Source organism: Thermobia domestica, chromosome 7 (assembly GCF_964235325.1).
Source record: "Thermobia domestica chromosome 7, izTheDome1.hap1.1, whole genome shotgun sequence".
NCBI classification, from domain to species: Eukaryota; Metazoa; Arthropoda; class Insecta; order Zygentoma; family Lepismatidae; genus Thermobia; species Thermobia domestica.
The window spans coordinates 231,405,711-231,419,752 of NC_137460.1; the positions used below are offsets into that span (position 1 = coordinate 231,405,711).

The 14,042-nt window shown below is 37.9% G+C and overlaps 1 pseudogene; it reads left to right on the top strand.

Moving 5' to 3' along the window:
• The first annotated feature begins 2,007 nt into the window (after window positions 1-2,007).
• Window positions 2,008-4,233, top strand: LOC145690724 (tubulin beta chain pseudogene; annotated as a pseudogene).
• The last annotated feature ends 9,809 nt before the right edge of the window (window positions 4,234-14,042 follow it).

Genomic DNA, 14,042 nt, shown 5'->3' on the forward strand with positions numbered 1-14,042 from the left:
TTTATAGCTTTCGCCCCCCCTCCACCTCCTACATTTTTGGGGTGGCTACTGCCCTGCAACCTACTACCTTCACATAAATAGAGTTGAGAAAATGATTCGGGGAGAAAGTTCAAAGCTAGCACAGAAATTTTGGTTTTGGTGTCTCAGAGAAAAAAGTGAGGGCAATAATGCTAACGTGCATGTAGAGGGTTCATACCTTACTAAAACAAGAAGGAAAAACGTTTCAAGTTATGTATTCTCAGATCACGTCTATGCCGTTCCTATGTCAGTACAGTCTAATGAGCCATTGTCCAAAAAAAAAAAAAAAAAAAAAAAAGTAATATTAGGACGGTAAAAATGAGTAAGTGCACTGAAAGGACACATAAAACATATATTTCCTCTGGAGTTACTCCTCAACTGAAAGTAAGAGAGTACAAGATTGGTGTTATTAGTGTGAAACCATTACAAGTGGTATAGGAAGTTATATTACTGTTGATAATTATGAGTAGCCTACTTACATTAAAGTTTGCAGTACACAATTTGTTTATGTCACGAAAGTTATATTGTACCCTATATGTCATATAACTTCAACCACAGCGAAAAATACAATAAGCTACAAGTAAATACAACATACAAACATGATCAACGCGCATAAAAATTCCGAACACCATGATTACAACCGTCTTGCACAATACATACTGTCAAACTTAAAACTCTCTGTAAATCAGTCGGTACCTTCCAAACATTTTGTTTTTAGGTCTATCATTAAAAGAACTATCGGACATTGAGCAAAGCGTACACGGGAGAGAGAAAATAAAGTGCTGGTGTACTTTGGCGCACCATATTTTGGAAGATTTACAGGTAAAATTCAATATTTTACATAAAAGACGTGTTTAAAGGAACAAAGTTCTGTAGGCGACAGAATTAAATACAAAGTAATACAGTATTACAGCTGTATTTAAGTTTACAAGTGTAGATTTACTAGTGTAAAATGATTACAAGTGCTTTACGCGGGATAAAATAAGTGAGTGCATATCAGGGCCGTCATTTAGGGGGGGCAGGAGGGGGCATTTGCCCCCCCCAAGAGTTTGAGGAATACATATACTTTAATCGATTGCCTACTAATATACTAGTACAAAACACGAAAGTCTTATGTTGGTGGTGCTCTTGCCCCCCCCAAGCAAAGTCCGAAATGACGCCCCTGGTGCATATGAAAGCTGCCGGTGCTATTTACCACCGGTAATATATTTCTGCACAGTGCACAGAACCTGTATTTTAGGTTTACAAGTGGAGCGTTAATAGTATGAAACAATGACAAGTGTTGTTAAAACTCGTATCATTGCCAAAGCCCACTTATTTCCACGACTCTCGCTTACCTGTATAGACACTATCGCTAAAGCGCCTACTCCCTTCGGACGCAACCCCGAGCTGTTGCGTGGGTACAGCAGCTTTGTCCTGCACTGACTTGCCTAGATAGCATTCGTGCTTCTTAGTGACCACCTAGAACAGGTAGGTTTGTGTTTTTGCACTGTAGTTTCTATGCCATACATCTGGACGCCGCATTTATACGCAAATCGTAAAAGAATTGTAATTTTTCAACAAATACTTCCGATGGCCTCCTTGACTTTTATCTATGCCAAGCAAGATATTTTTATGTCGACCAGCGCAAATCATTTAGGAGGCAATAAGAAGAAAATTAGTGAAACAATAATTATAAATTTTCAACAATTGTATCGAGTGGTGTTCCAAAAGTAAACCTGTACGCTTTATGTTTTATAACAAAAACAGAGAGATGTGGTTACTCATCATTAGATCCTGATAAATTAACGTGAAAAATTACTCCAGCTGATAAATTAAATTAAAAATATAGTAATCAAAATTGTTAATCTTTTCTTTCATGCTACCTATATACACTGAGCTATCAACTTGTTAAATCATGTCACTTCTTTTCATGATTACTTCCTTGTTTCAAGCAATACTACATGATTAAATATTGCAGGTAATATCTTTTTTTTAATTACATGGAAACGTAAGATCTTTATCATTTATCCATATGCCTACAATAAAAGAAAATAATTTCACATAGAAACGTCGGAACACGAAAGATCATCGTAATTGAGATAAAATTTTATAATATTGCAACATTTAATTGGTTAAATTTTGAAGAATTTCATTTTTTTAAACTCAGTAAAATTAGAATTGTAATTCAATTTTACATATTCTCAACAGTCAATTTCATTTTCTTTTTTCAATTGTTAAATCGGTTACTAACAAAAATTCGTTCTATAGCTGTTTGTTTCCTAAGAAACGTTTACGTTTTAAATTAATATCGAAAATCACAACGCAATCTGTAGATCTTTACTACAAAGAGCTCAGTGCATTCATACTTTTTACTGTTAAAACGAACAGTACTTTACATTCAAAATGAGGGAAATCTGTCATCTTCAAGCTGGTCAGTGTGGAAATAATGTTGGAGGAAAGTTTTGGGAAGTTATATGTGATGAACATGGAATTGATCCAACAGGCACATATCACGGTGATTCTGATTTACAACTAGAGAGAATCAACGTTTATTTCACTGAGGCAACAGGTGGAAAATATGTCCCCAGGGCTGTGTTAATTGATTTAGAACCAGGAACTATGGATTCCATTCGAAGTGGTCCGTTTGGACAGGTTTTCCGACCTGATAACTTCGTATTTGGACAAAGTGGAGCTGGTAATAACTGGGCTAAAGGACATTATACAGAGGGTCTAGAAATCATCGATTCTATTCTTGATGTCTTGAGAAAAGAAGCTGAGGCATGTGATTGCCTTCAAGGATTCCAATTGGTTCATTCAATTGGCGGTGGAACAGGCGCTGGATTGGGAACACAACTTCTCAATAAACTTGGTGAAGAATATCCAGATAGGATAAAATGTAATTTCTGCATCGTTCCTTCTCCGAAAGTATCAGATACTGTGGTAGAACCATATAATGCTACACTTTCTATCCACTTATTGGTCACAGGTGTAGATTACTCGTTTTGTATTGACAACGAAGCATTGTACGATATCTGTTTTAGAACATTGAAACTCACAACACCAACTTATGGAGATTTAAACCATTTGATCTCTGCTACAATGTCAGGTGTCACAACTTGTCTGAGGTTTCCAGGACAACTGAATTCTGATCTTCGAAAATTGGCAGTAAACATGGTTCCAGAACCACGTTTACATTTCTTCATACCAGGATTCGCCCCTCTTACGTCTCGAGGAAGTCAACAATATCGTGCTATAACAGTTCCAGAAGTAGTACAACAGCTCTTTGATGCCAAAAATATGATGGCAGCTTGTGATCCTCGACACGGGAAGTACATTACAGCGGCTGTATATTTCCGAGGTCGAATGTCCACTAAGGAAGTGGACGAACAGATGCTGAATATCAAAACGAAGAATAGCAGTTATTTCGTCGAATGGATACCGAATAATATGAAAACAGCTATTTGTGATATTCCACCACGAGGTTTAAAGATAGCAGGTACTTTGATAGCAAACAACACATCGATTGTTGACTGTTTCAAACGGGTGGAGGAGCAGTTCAGAGCAATGTTTAGGAGGAAAGCGTTTCTACATTGGTACACTGGAGAAGGAATGGATGAAATGGAGTTCACAGAAGCAGATCAGGACTTAAATGACTTGGTATCAGAAATCTTGCAGAAGCAGGAGATGACATTAGAAGAGGAAGGAGAAGCTGAAGAGGAAGAAGAAGGTTAAATACAATTGTAGAATTAAGAGAAGTATGGAATGCATAACATATAAGGAGCACTTTCTTATATTTTAGTTAATTTGTTTTCTAATGAAGAAATAATTTCGATGCTTATTGTGTTTTAAGTTGAAAATAATATCTGTGGATATGTTTTGTCTAGAAAGTAAAATTAGGTACGTTTATAATCTCTTCCAAGACTTGATTTAAACAATTCTGTATTTGTTTGTGTCGGTGTGATATTAACCGCTACAATTCATATTGTTTGGGAAATATATATGAATTATATTAGAAGTTCTCTTTAGGGTATACAAATATGAACTACTTTTGACTGATGTGAGATAATCAATTTATATGAATATTTATTATTGTTTTTCCTTCTGAACTTTTACATGAATATAGCAGCACTGTGTGTTTGATAATTTCATTATGTAGAGAATATTTCCATTATTAAAAGTTATTATTATCCCAACTTTTTGATAATAAAAATGATTTATAGAATTACTTTAAAACATTCTATATTCAATTGCTGTTTTTGTTGTAAATACTGTGGTATTTTAGCAGTACCTTAGTTCTAACCTTCCAACGTATAATACATTTCTAGTGTCAATAGAACAATGTGTTTCGCTACGACTTTGGGTATATTTGCAGTTAATTATGTTCTAAATCAAGGTAAGTTATGCTCCAATTGGTATAAGACATGTGACAAGGGGGAAGCCAGAGTTTTCTCGTAAAAATTCACACTTTTTTTAAACTATAGCCTAATTTTGGTTAGGTTAGGTTAGACTAAGTTTGGTTAAGTTATTTACGTTCTACTTGCCTTCATGGTTTGTATAGATCGGCAATGGCTTTTAAGGTGTTTACCAGTCTCGGTCTGGCCAGAGCCGGAATCACGGTCGGGACCCCACCCTCAACTTCGTTTTGTATTATATATATAATTTTTATGCAAGTACCTACAATATAAGAGAAAGAATCACGAAATTTTGGGTACTATATGTCCTTCACCAAGCAATTACTCTGGACGCTAGTAAGTGATCCAAATGTTGCATATTTCACAACTTATACATAGTCCAAGGCGGTTGAAGGCTATGACGAGCGGTTTTGATATGCATATTTCGTATGATAGCCTGAGCAGTGCTTACATGAAAGGACGTTCGTTTACCACCACCATAAAATATGTAGTAGATTACCTGGAAAGTAACACCCACCTTTCTTTCAATGTCACGAGAATCTTTGTAGGAAAGAAAAAGAGAAATAATAAAGTTCTCCTAAACTACTGGACGATTTTGTTGAAAGTCTTTCAGAGCAATTCTAATATCCTCTTGGTCACAAAAGGAATTTTCAAGTTGGAAATCATATTCTTTGAGATTTTTTTTCAGTTTCTCTCCTATCAAATTGGGTACAGCAGTTTCCACATTTCTTACTTTATCAACAACATCTGGAACACGCACCTGTAATGAGTAGACTAGCTGTAATTTATTCCTTTCCTTCGGATAAACAAACATAATTTCTTCACCGGAAAGATTTATCAATAGCTTCTTAAGCATCTTGTTCGACACATATTCAGTAGATTTGCACTCTTCATTCATGAAGAAGCATAGCTGTGAAAGCTCATATCCTTTTGATGGAAACGAAGTCTTCTCAAGAAGGTTTTGAAATGCAGCCGAAACAACAAGACTCACTTCCTCCTTTCCATGGCGGTTAATAGCCCTAATTTCAACAAGTATGCACTCATGGTACATAACATCACTGGCGAAAACACTCTCTTCGTCTGCTAATGTGCTTGTCCTTGAAAACACGTGGTCTTGAAAATATCGAGATACTGAGAGAAATTGAGTAGTTCTGTCTCGTTCACAAATTTTATACAATTTTCAGTTAGTTTTCCTTGATACCTAATCTCAAATAACACACGGTTTCCTTATAGAAGTCCCTTCCTTCTTCCGATTGAGCAAAATTCGAGGAGATTTATCCTCATTATGGCTATCACTGCCACTAGCACTAACATTTGTCAGGGGTTCTATTCGTTCATCTTGATTTGCTTTTAACACGTAGAGTCTATAACACTCAATGTGATAATAATCTATAGTCACTTTATCTAAGAACACATCCTGGAGCTTCTGCGATGAAACTGAAATAGTTGCTCAACCACTATCTGTGCCATATATTATTTCCCCTCAAGTATATATCTTGTAGAAAATGCATATTGGATCTCTACTGTTCTCTACTTCCGGCTTCTTTTTGACCGGAGATCTCACTAGTTTGTACTCTCCATTTTAAACGATATAGGAGACAATTATCTGAAACAAAGAAAAGATAGAAGGAAACATTACAATCAACCAATTGGATGTAATTGAGCAATACGTGTACTAAGTAATTTACAAAAATGTACGTAAAATCGACAGAAACCTTTCACTTACTATCACTTCCTTTGACCTGGAAATTTCCTTGATTAGATTGTTTCCGCATCCAATATTCTGTGACAGCACAGCACCAAGGGAGTAATGACCTTCAAAATCCTATTCTTTCCTCACTTGAAGCATGTATAAGTCGTAGTAATACGATTATTACGATAGAAGTTGAGTTAATTTTGAGTTTAACGTCCCTTTCAGCAGCGAGGTTATATGAAACGAGAAATACTGATTAACGTGGAATACAAATCACATAAGCTCCCGCCGGGAATGGAACTCGGGCCTCCCATGCCAAAGGAGTGTACGCTAACCGCTTAGCCACGAAGGTGTTCTTATTATGATAGGAGTAGCTACGGAAATGGTTCTATATTAGGGTGGAGTGAAAAAAACTTTTTTCACCAAGCAAAACGCCTGGGGTCGAAAAAGTTGCGTAGTGACCTGGTGACAACGGATGTAAAATATTTCCTTGATCGGTTGATATCTTCAGGTTGCGCATGTGCACTAAAGTTTGGCGAAAATGAGGAAAATTTGAAAAAAATAGGATATTTTAATTTATTTTTTTATTTATTTTTTTTTGTCACCAAGCAAAACGCCTGGGGTCCAAAACGTTGCGCAGTGGCCTGGTGACAACAGGTGTAAAATATTTCCTTGATCGGTTGATATCTTCAGGTTGCGCATGCGCACTGAAGTTTGGCGAAAATGAGGAAAATTTGAAAAAATGAAATATTTTAATTTCTTTTCTTTTCTTTTTTTGTCACCAAGCAAAACGCCTGGGGTCCAAAAAGTTGCGTAGTGGCCTGGTGACAACGGGTGTAAAATATTTCCTTGATCGTTTAATATCTTCAGGTTGCGCATGTGCACTAAAGTTTGGCGAAAAGGAAGAAAATTTGAAAAAAAATGGGATATTTTAATTTTTTTTTTATTTTTTTTTTTGTCACCAAGCAAAACGCCTGGGGTCCAAAAACTTGCGCAGTGGCCTGGTGACAACGGGTGTAAAATATTTCCTTGATCGGTTGATATCTTCAGGTTGCGCATGCGGCATCGTCAGGTTCAGGAAGACTCCGGTCCAAGGTCCCAATTTGACACGTAAGCTGACTATTCGGATTCCAACGATGGCATCGATTGCGCGCAGTCTGCTAGTGCTGAGACAACTGACCAATCAGTAACCTTCGATACCCGGAAATCCACAAAGCAGTCGCCCAGTACCAGTCTCAAACTCCCCACGTTTGCCCAGGTGTTAGAAAGATATGGGATTGCTGACAGGCCTGCCGCAGCGATTGCTTCTGCTATTCTGCACGACACAGCAGATCCGTCAGCTGAGAGTACGGTCAACGACAGAAGCAAAGTAGGAGAGAGCGAGAGAAGATGAGGGAGGGTTTACAAGATCCGCCCCTCCAGCTCCAACCACTGCAGGCACTCTACTTCGACGGGAAAAGGACAAAACGATGTCTGTTGAAATGATGGCTGGTGGAAAATTACATCGCAGGGAGATTGTGGAGGAACACGTGTCCCTAATCAGTGAACCAGGGTCTACATACTTCGGACACGTTACACCAAAATTCGGATCTGCTATAGCAATTACGAATGCAATCCTGGAATACGCAACAGTCGTGAACATGGAGTTGTCGGGACTGCAGGCGATCGGCAGCGACGGTACTGCTGTCAACACAGGAAAGGAAAATGGGGTTATTCATTGCCTGGAAGTTCAGCTGGGCAAGCCATTGCAGTGGATAGTCTGTTAACTCCACTTCAATGAGCTTACCCTACGTCATCTAATCGAGTATCTAGAGGGTCCTACGAGTAGCCCACGAGGGTATACGGGACCACTCGCAAAGAACCTTCATATTTGCGAGAACCTTCCTGTCCTGGAGTTCCAGCCTATCCAAGGCAGTTTTCCCGACGTCGTCCCAGACCTCAGCACCGACCAGCAGTATCTACTCGACATCTGTCGGGCTGTCGCAACCGGGCAATTCCCGCAAGGGCTGGGAGGAAGAAGTCCTGGCATGTTGTCCCATTCACAATGGTTGACTACTGCAAATCGAATCTTGCGGCTGTATGTGGCGAGTGAAATCCCATCTGAAAACCTAGTCATGCTGTCCACGTTCGTGGTCTGCGTGTACGCTCCAATGTGGTTCAATATCAAGCGTCATTGGAAGATCACGGATGCACCAAAGAATCTATGGCATTCCATGCAGTTGTCGCAGTACCTCGTTCCGGAACTGAAGAAGGTCGTTTACGACACCATGCAGAGAAACGCCTTCGCCGCATATCCCGAAAACCTCCTACTGGCGATGCTGCATGACGAGAGACCTCATATTCGTACTTCGGCCAAGAAACGAATACTGAAGGCAAGAGAGGCTCCTCCTGGTCCTGGCGGCTCGATTCGAACCTTCGAAGTTCCGCCCTTGAACTTCAGCGCCAAGGATTACACAGACATCATCTTTTGGCAAGACCTCGCTGTCACCAAACCACCACTCGTTATTGGACTGCCAGAAGATAGCCTGGATCAAGATCAACTTCAAAATCTGTGGTGGAAGGATCTACCGTGCCATACGCAAGCAGTCGAACGATGCATTCGTGTGGTGACAGAAGCTGCAACTCAAGTCTGTGGACAGGACAGGCGCGATGGTTTTTCATCCGGGCACGTCTTCCGAATCGGCTCGCGATGCCGAAGTTTGAAACTAAGAAAGACTTTGGCCCCTGTTAATCATTAATTAATTAATGAATAATTAACTAATTGCTTCTTAACTTACTCTTACAAACAATACATGAATGTTGCTAACAGAACTTCAGTGCACGAATTGGGCTTAATGGCATAATAGAATTTATTGGTAAAGCAAAAAAGGATGTTACTTCAGTGCGCATGCGCAACCTGAAAATATCAACCGATCAAGGAAATATTTTACACCCGTTGTCAACAGGCCACTACGCAACTTTTTGGACCCCAGGCGTTTTGCTTGGTGACAAAAAGAAATAAAAGCAAATAAATTAAAATATCCTATTTTTTTAAATTTCCCCCATTTTCGCCAAACTTCAGTGTGCATGCGCAACCTGAAGATATCAACCGATCAAGGAAATATTTTACACCCGTTGACACCATGCCACTACGCAACTTTTTGGACCCCAGGCGTTTTGCTTGGTGAAAAAAAGTTTTTTTCGCTCCACCCTATTCTATATAATCTAACTTTGCCATTTACCTAATGACATCATCGCCCCCTCCCTGCAAGCAGACAGACAAACTACCTACCCTTGTATACGCTAAAGCCTTGGGAACAAAATAAGATACAAAGTTGACTTCTGTCTATGTTTAGTGTATCGTTTAAGAAACTTTTAAATTCATTCCCCACTGATACAGCCGTCTGCAAAGGATTGAAGTTTGAAGCACAACTGAAAGAGAAGTCACACTATCCTGATCACGTGACCAAGCTATAAGTAGTCCATCACCACCATCGAAACGATTCGAAAAGAGAATACGAAACTTTTCCAACTTAACAGGCATGATTTGGCCCCAAGACTATTACTCCATATCACGTTGTAACAGATCTGTTCTGGGATGAAAGTTGGCCCAACGCCTTATTAATCTAGTAAGTTGCAGGTTTTTCAGGTGTTTCTTTAATTCTGATAACCATCTATATATCGCAAATGGATTACTCATTACACTATGACGTGTAGCTTTAATAATACGCCGTCAATCCAATTATAAGTAGCACATGACTGGATGAAATCAAGTATGACTACGTTAAATACTTGAACACATCAAACAGTTGATTGCTCTGACAATTAAAATCTGCTTTATCTCTATTAGTGCGTTATTCAGGATTTATATTCAACAAATATGACTGATACCATTAATGATAAGGAGAAGAAATCTATACATTACTATTAACTTCAGAACCTTTTGCACCCAATAAGGACAATGTTCGCCTCTAGGTATAGTGTGTTCACTCAATAGAAGAGCAGTTCGGAATGTCTTTGAAGTTCCCATGCTGAATTGTACAACATATCCATTCCTCCCTCCATCCCTCATATGACCTCATTGCGGGATTGCAATGCATTTACACCCAGTATGTTAAATAGCAATCTTCTAGTCACTAACTGAAAATACAGCGTTTGGAACTGTAGCAAGTAAGACTCCACGTGGAGTTCACAATCGGCTGTCAATTATTTGAAATAAGGGTTCTGGTTGGTCATTTAGTTATCGCGGGTGTTTTCAACAAGTTCCAGCAGACAATGACTTATTTGTATCAGGAGCCACCATCAATGTGAACACCGCTAGTACTTTCGTACTAGACCTAGTACTATTTATAATATTTTGTGTTCTAGTACTTTCACCAACAAATCTAGTAGCTTTCTCCTCCTGTTGTTTTCTCATAAATACATTTGGGAGAGAAAAAGGAATCTTATGAAAATTTGGCAATGTACGAAAATTTAACTGTTCTTGGTAACTTTTTCTGCCTTTTTTAACAGTGGTATTTACAAGAGCGGAAGTGGGACATAGGTGCCGTCCAGTCGCCTCCTCCAACGAAAAGGAATTCTGGCAGTTGTTAGTTCTTCCTCTCTTGATAATTCATAGAGCTCGGGAAACGGGATGGTAGATTTAGTGCTTCTTTACAAATTGCGGCAAATGCTTTTGGGAAAAGTGTTAGGGTGGGCAAAAAATGAACCATGTAGCATGTAAAGTCAAAATTGGGAAGGTGTAAGTGGTTTGCAAGGTTTGTATCGAATTTTGACTGCAAAAACATTTAAACTTGGGTGTTCTTTCAAGAATGTGGGAGTCACTCTCCAACCCACAGGTGAGGAGAAGCTGCCGGAACCTTCTAATAAGATATTAATATCGTAAAATGTCATAAATAGGGTGAAATTGGAGCAGATAAAATTTTAGTACTTTTTCCCCACATCAAGTACTTTTTTCTACATAGGTTAGTACGAAATACTTTTACTGGATGGTCACACATTGCCACCATACGCAGAAGGCGATGTCCTTTATGTACGAACCACACTTTGGTGGAAGAAATAGACTCTTTTGCATAAATGATCATAGGTACGTCGGGAGAGACAATTGAACAAACTAAAAGGCACTTTTTTTATTTTTTATTAACGAACTTAAAAAGTTCGTTACTCTCTATGTCTGTCTGTCTGTCTGCTATTTGCGATTTTTTCAACTTTGAACTATGCATTCGATAAATCATCAAAAACTATCAGAGAAAGTCATTAAATTTTTCACGTCACTTTTATCTTTCCCGAGATATTGGCCAAAAATGGCCGATTTTCAGAGATTTAAGGAGCCATATCTCGGGAACCGTAAGTCATAGAGAAATCATATTGATGTTGATCAATATCTAAAAACGACGGTAAATACTTTGGTATCAAATAGCAACCGGTGGCCACTGTCCAACTGGCCTTTGGTTTGGCCAATGGCCAGTTGGCCGATGGCCACCAATCATTATCGGTACCGAAATGTTTACCATACTCCTAGGTATTGGCAGCATCAATATCATCTCTCTATGACGTACCGTTCCTGTGATATCTGCCAAAATGGCCAATTTCTATATGTTTAAGCTATAAACTACGCGATATTTTGTTTTTCAAAATATCCTGTTTCTTGTTTTAACTACGGATCTTTCGATTTTGAAATGGTACTACAATAAGTTTTGTAACACTGGCAGTTTCATATGTCTTCGATAAATAGGAGTGAAGCAATGGACTTCTTTGTAAATCCTTACAGACCTCCATAGTTTAAAGGTTAAAGAACCATAGCTCGGCAACCATAAATTGTAGAGAGATGATATTGATGTTGATCAATATCTAACAGGATGGTGAACATTTTGGTACAAAATAGTAACCGGTGGCCACTGATTAACTGTCTACTGGCCAACTGGCCATCGTTCTCCAGATATTGGCCAAAAATTTCGAATTTCTAGATATTTAAGCAGACATATCTCTGGAGAAATGTAAGTCATAGAGAGATGATATTTTGCTAACTTTTGCGAGAATGATAATAAGGTGCGGATAAAAAGATTTACTTTTACATCTAGGAACAATGACAGTTATCCTTCCCATTCCATCTCTTCATTATTTTTAAGTTCGTTTTGACAATGCTCTTGAAGCACTCTCAACCGGTTTATTTTTACAATGTAGGGGCCATTGAAATGCATAAATCTGTTGAAACCTTGAATTCGATTCTTTTTGTTTCATAATTTCTATGCTTTCTTCTATTCTATCGTCACTAGAGAGGAAATATGATGGCAATTACCCTGATAATGATATATTTACCTAGGTACAGCATTAATATGTTATTATAATCTTCAGTAGCTCTAAAGACAAGGAAAATACTATTAGAAAAATATAAAAAGTGATTATTTGAATTGCATCATAAAAATAAGATCTCAGAAGAAACCGTTACAACATGAGAGTGTAGTTCTAGGAACCAAATCAAGATAACTTCGTGAGATCTGCGATGACATTTTCCGTATAAATTTTGTCAAAATGAGTACACAAGAATAAAATTGTTCTTTAAAACCAGATAAAAATATTTACATTATTCAAGGTTCAGAATAAAAAAAAAGAAATACTCTGATTAATATGATTGTAAACTTTGAAGGAAAATGGGCCTTTACCGCAACGTAATTTATTGTTATCATTTAAAAGATAATTAATATTTATGGTGTGCATTACGAGAATCTTTGTATGTTACTCATTGGCTACATATCATGTTATAGTTTTAAGTACGCGGTTTCTTGGAAGGATACTTTATTAAATACTGAATTAATTATGATAACATAATTATTTATAACAATATAACAAAATCAGTATAAATTTCAACATTCAGGAAATAGCAAGATAAATTTTAGATGAAATTTGTCTGTAGTTCTTACTGAACATAGAATAACGGTATAGGAAAACTAATACATTATGAAAAGCGTAGAATCGGAGAATAAATGGCTGACCTCTGGTGGTTGGAACTGACGGCTTGACATCAAAATTACAGTTACCATGCCACTGATTCGTTGGCAGCTCCAGGACTTCTCTTACCGCTTTTTTGCTATTTAGTTCGGCAACGTTTGCGCCTACTTACTGTTCTCTTTGTATTGATAATCACAAAAGAGGTCAACGAATATTTAATAGTAAAGAAATAGTGGCAAAGAGTCTGATGGCGTTTAGTAAGATTGACTGAGACAGAATTTCTTGTACGCGTCCCCAATTCAAAAGGGTGTCCCAAACAAAAAAGTTTTTTAGTACTGGCGTAACTAGAAGCTTGTAGAAGCCTGGCATTCTTTTACGTTAGACCTGGTTCCTATAAATAATAATTGGCATCTTAGTACAAATTTCATAATATTGAAATATTTTATACCCTGCATATTAAAAATAAGTAAATCTAAGTATAATTTATATGGAAAATATATACACAGGTTGTTTTAGGTCAATGTTTATAGCCTATATATATATATACAACGTAGTGTACAGATTTCTGTCATTTAGGGTAGAGCTGAAATATAGTATACGGGAGTTTGGATTTTCCCATCACCTTTCATAAAAATTTCCTCTTGCATACAATAGTAATAAATATTACAAATAGATATAAGTTCCTCTAAATAACTGACTGATTTGTTGGTAAATTGGATGAGCCCAATGACCATGCGTCTTGGAGAGTATAGGATAGCTGCTTCTCAATGACCATGCTTCTTAGAGAGATGGTGGTTGACCAGCCGGGGTTAACTGATGTCTTTTGTGGTGTTCTGTCTATTTTTATGCAGAAATGTTGCTGTCTGCTTGAATCTTCGTCACTTGGCGATCGATGGGCGATGGTAAATGACGTCTTCCTTGTGCTTGTCGTCTGAGGAGAGTTTACATCTACCACGTGGTGTGGAAAAGCGTGGAACCTTACAGTAGTATTCTGTAACATTTTAATACTT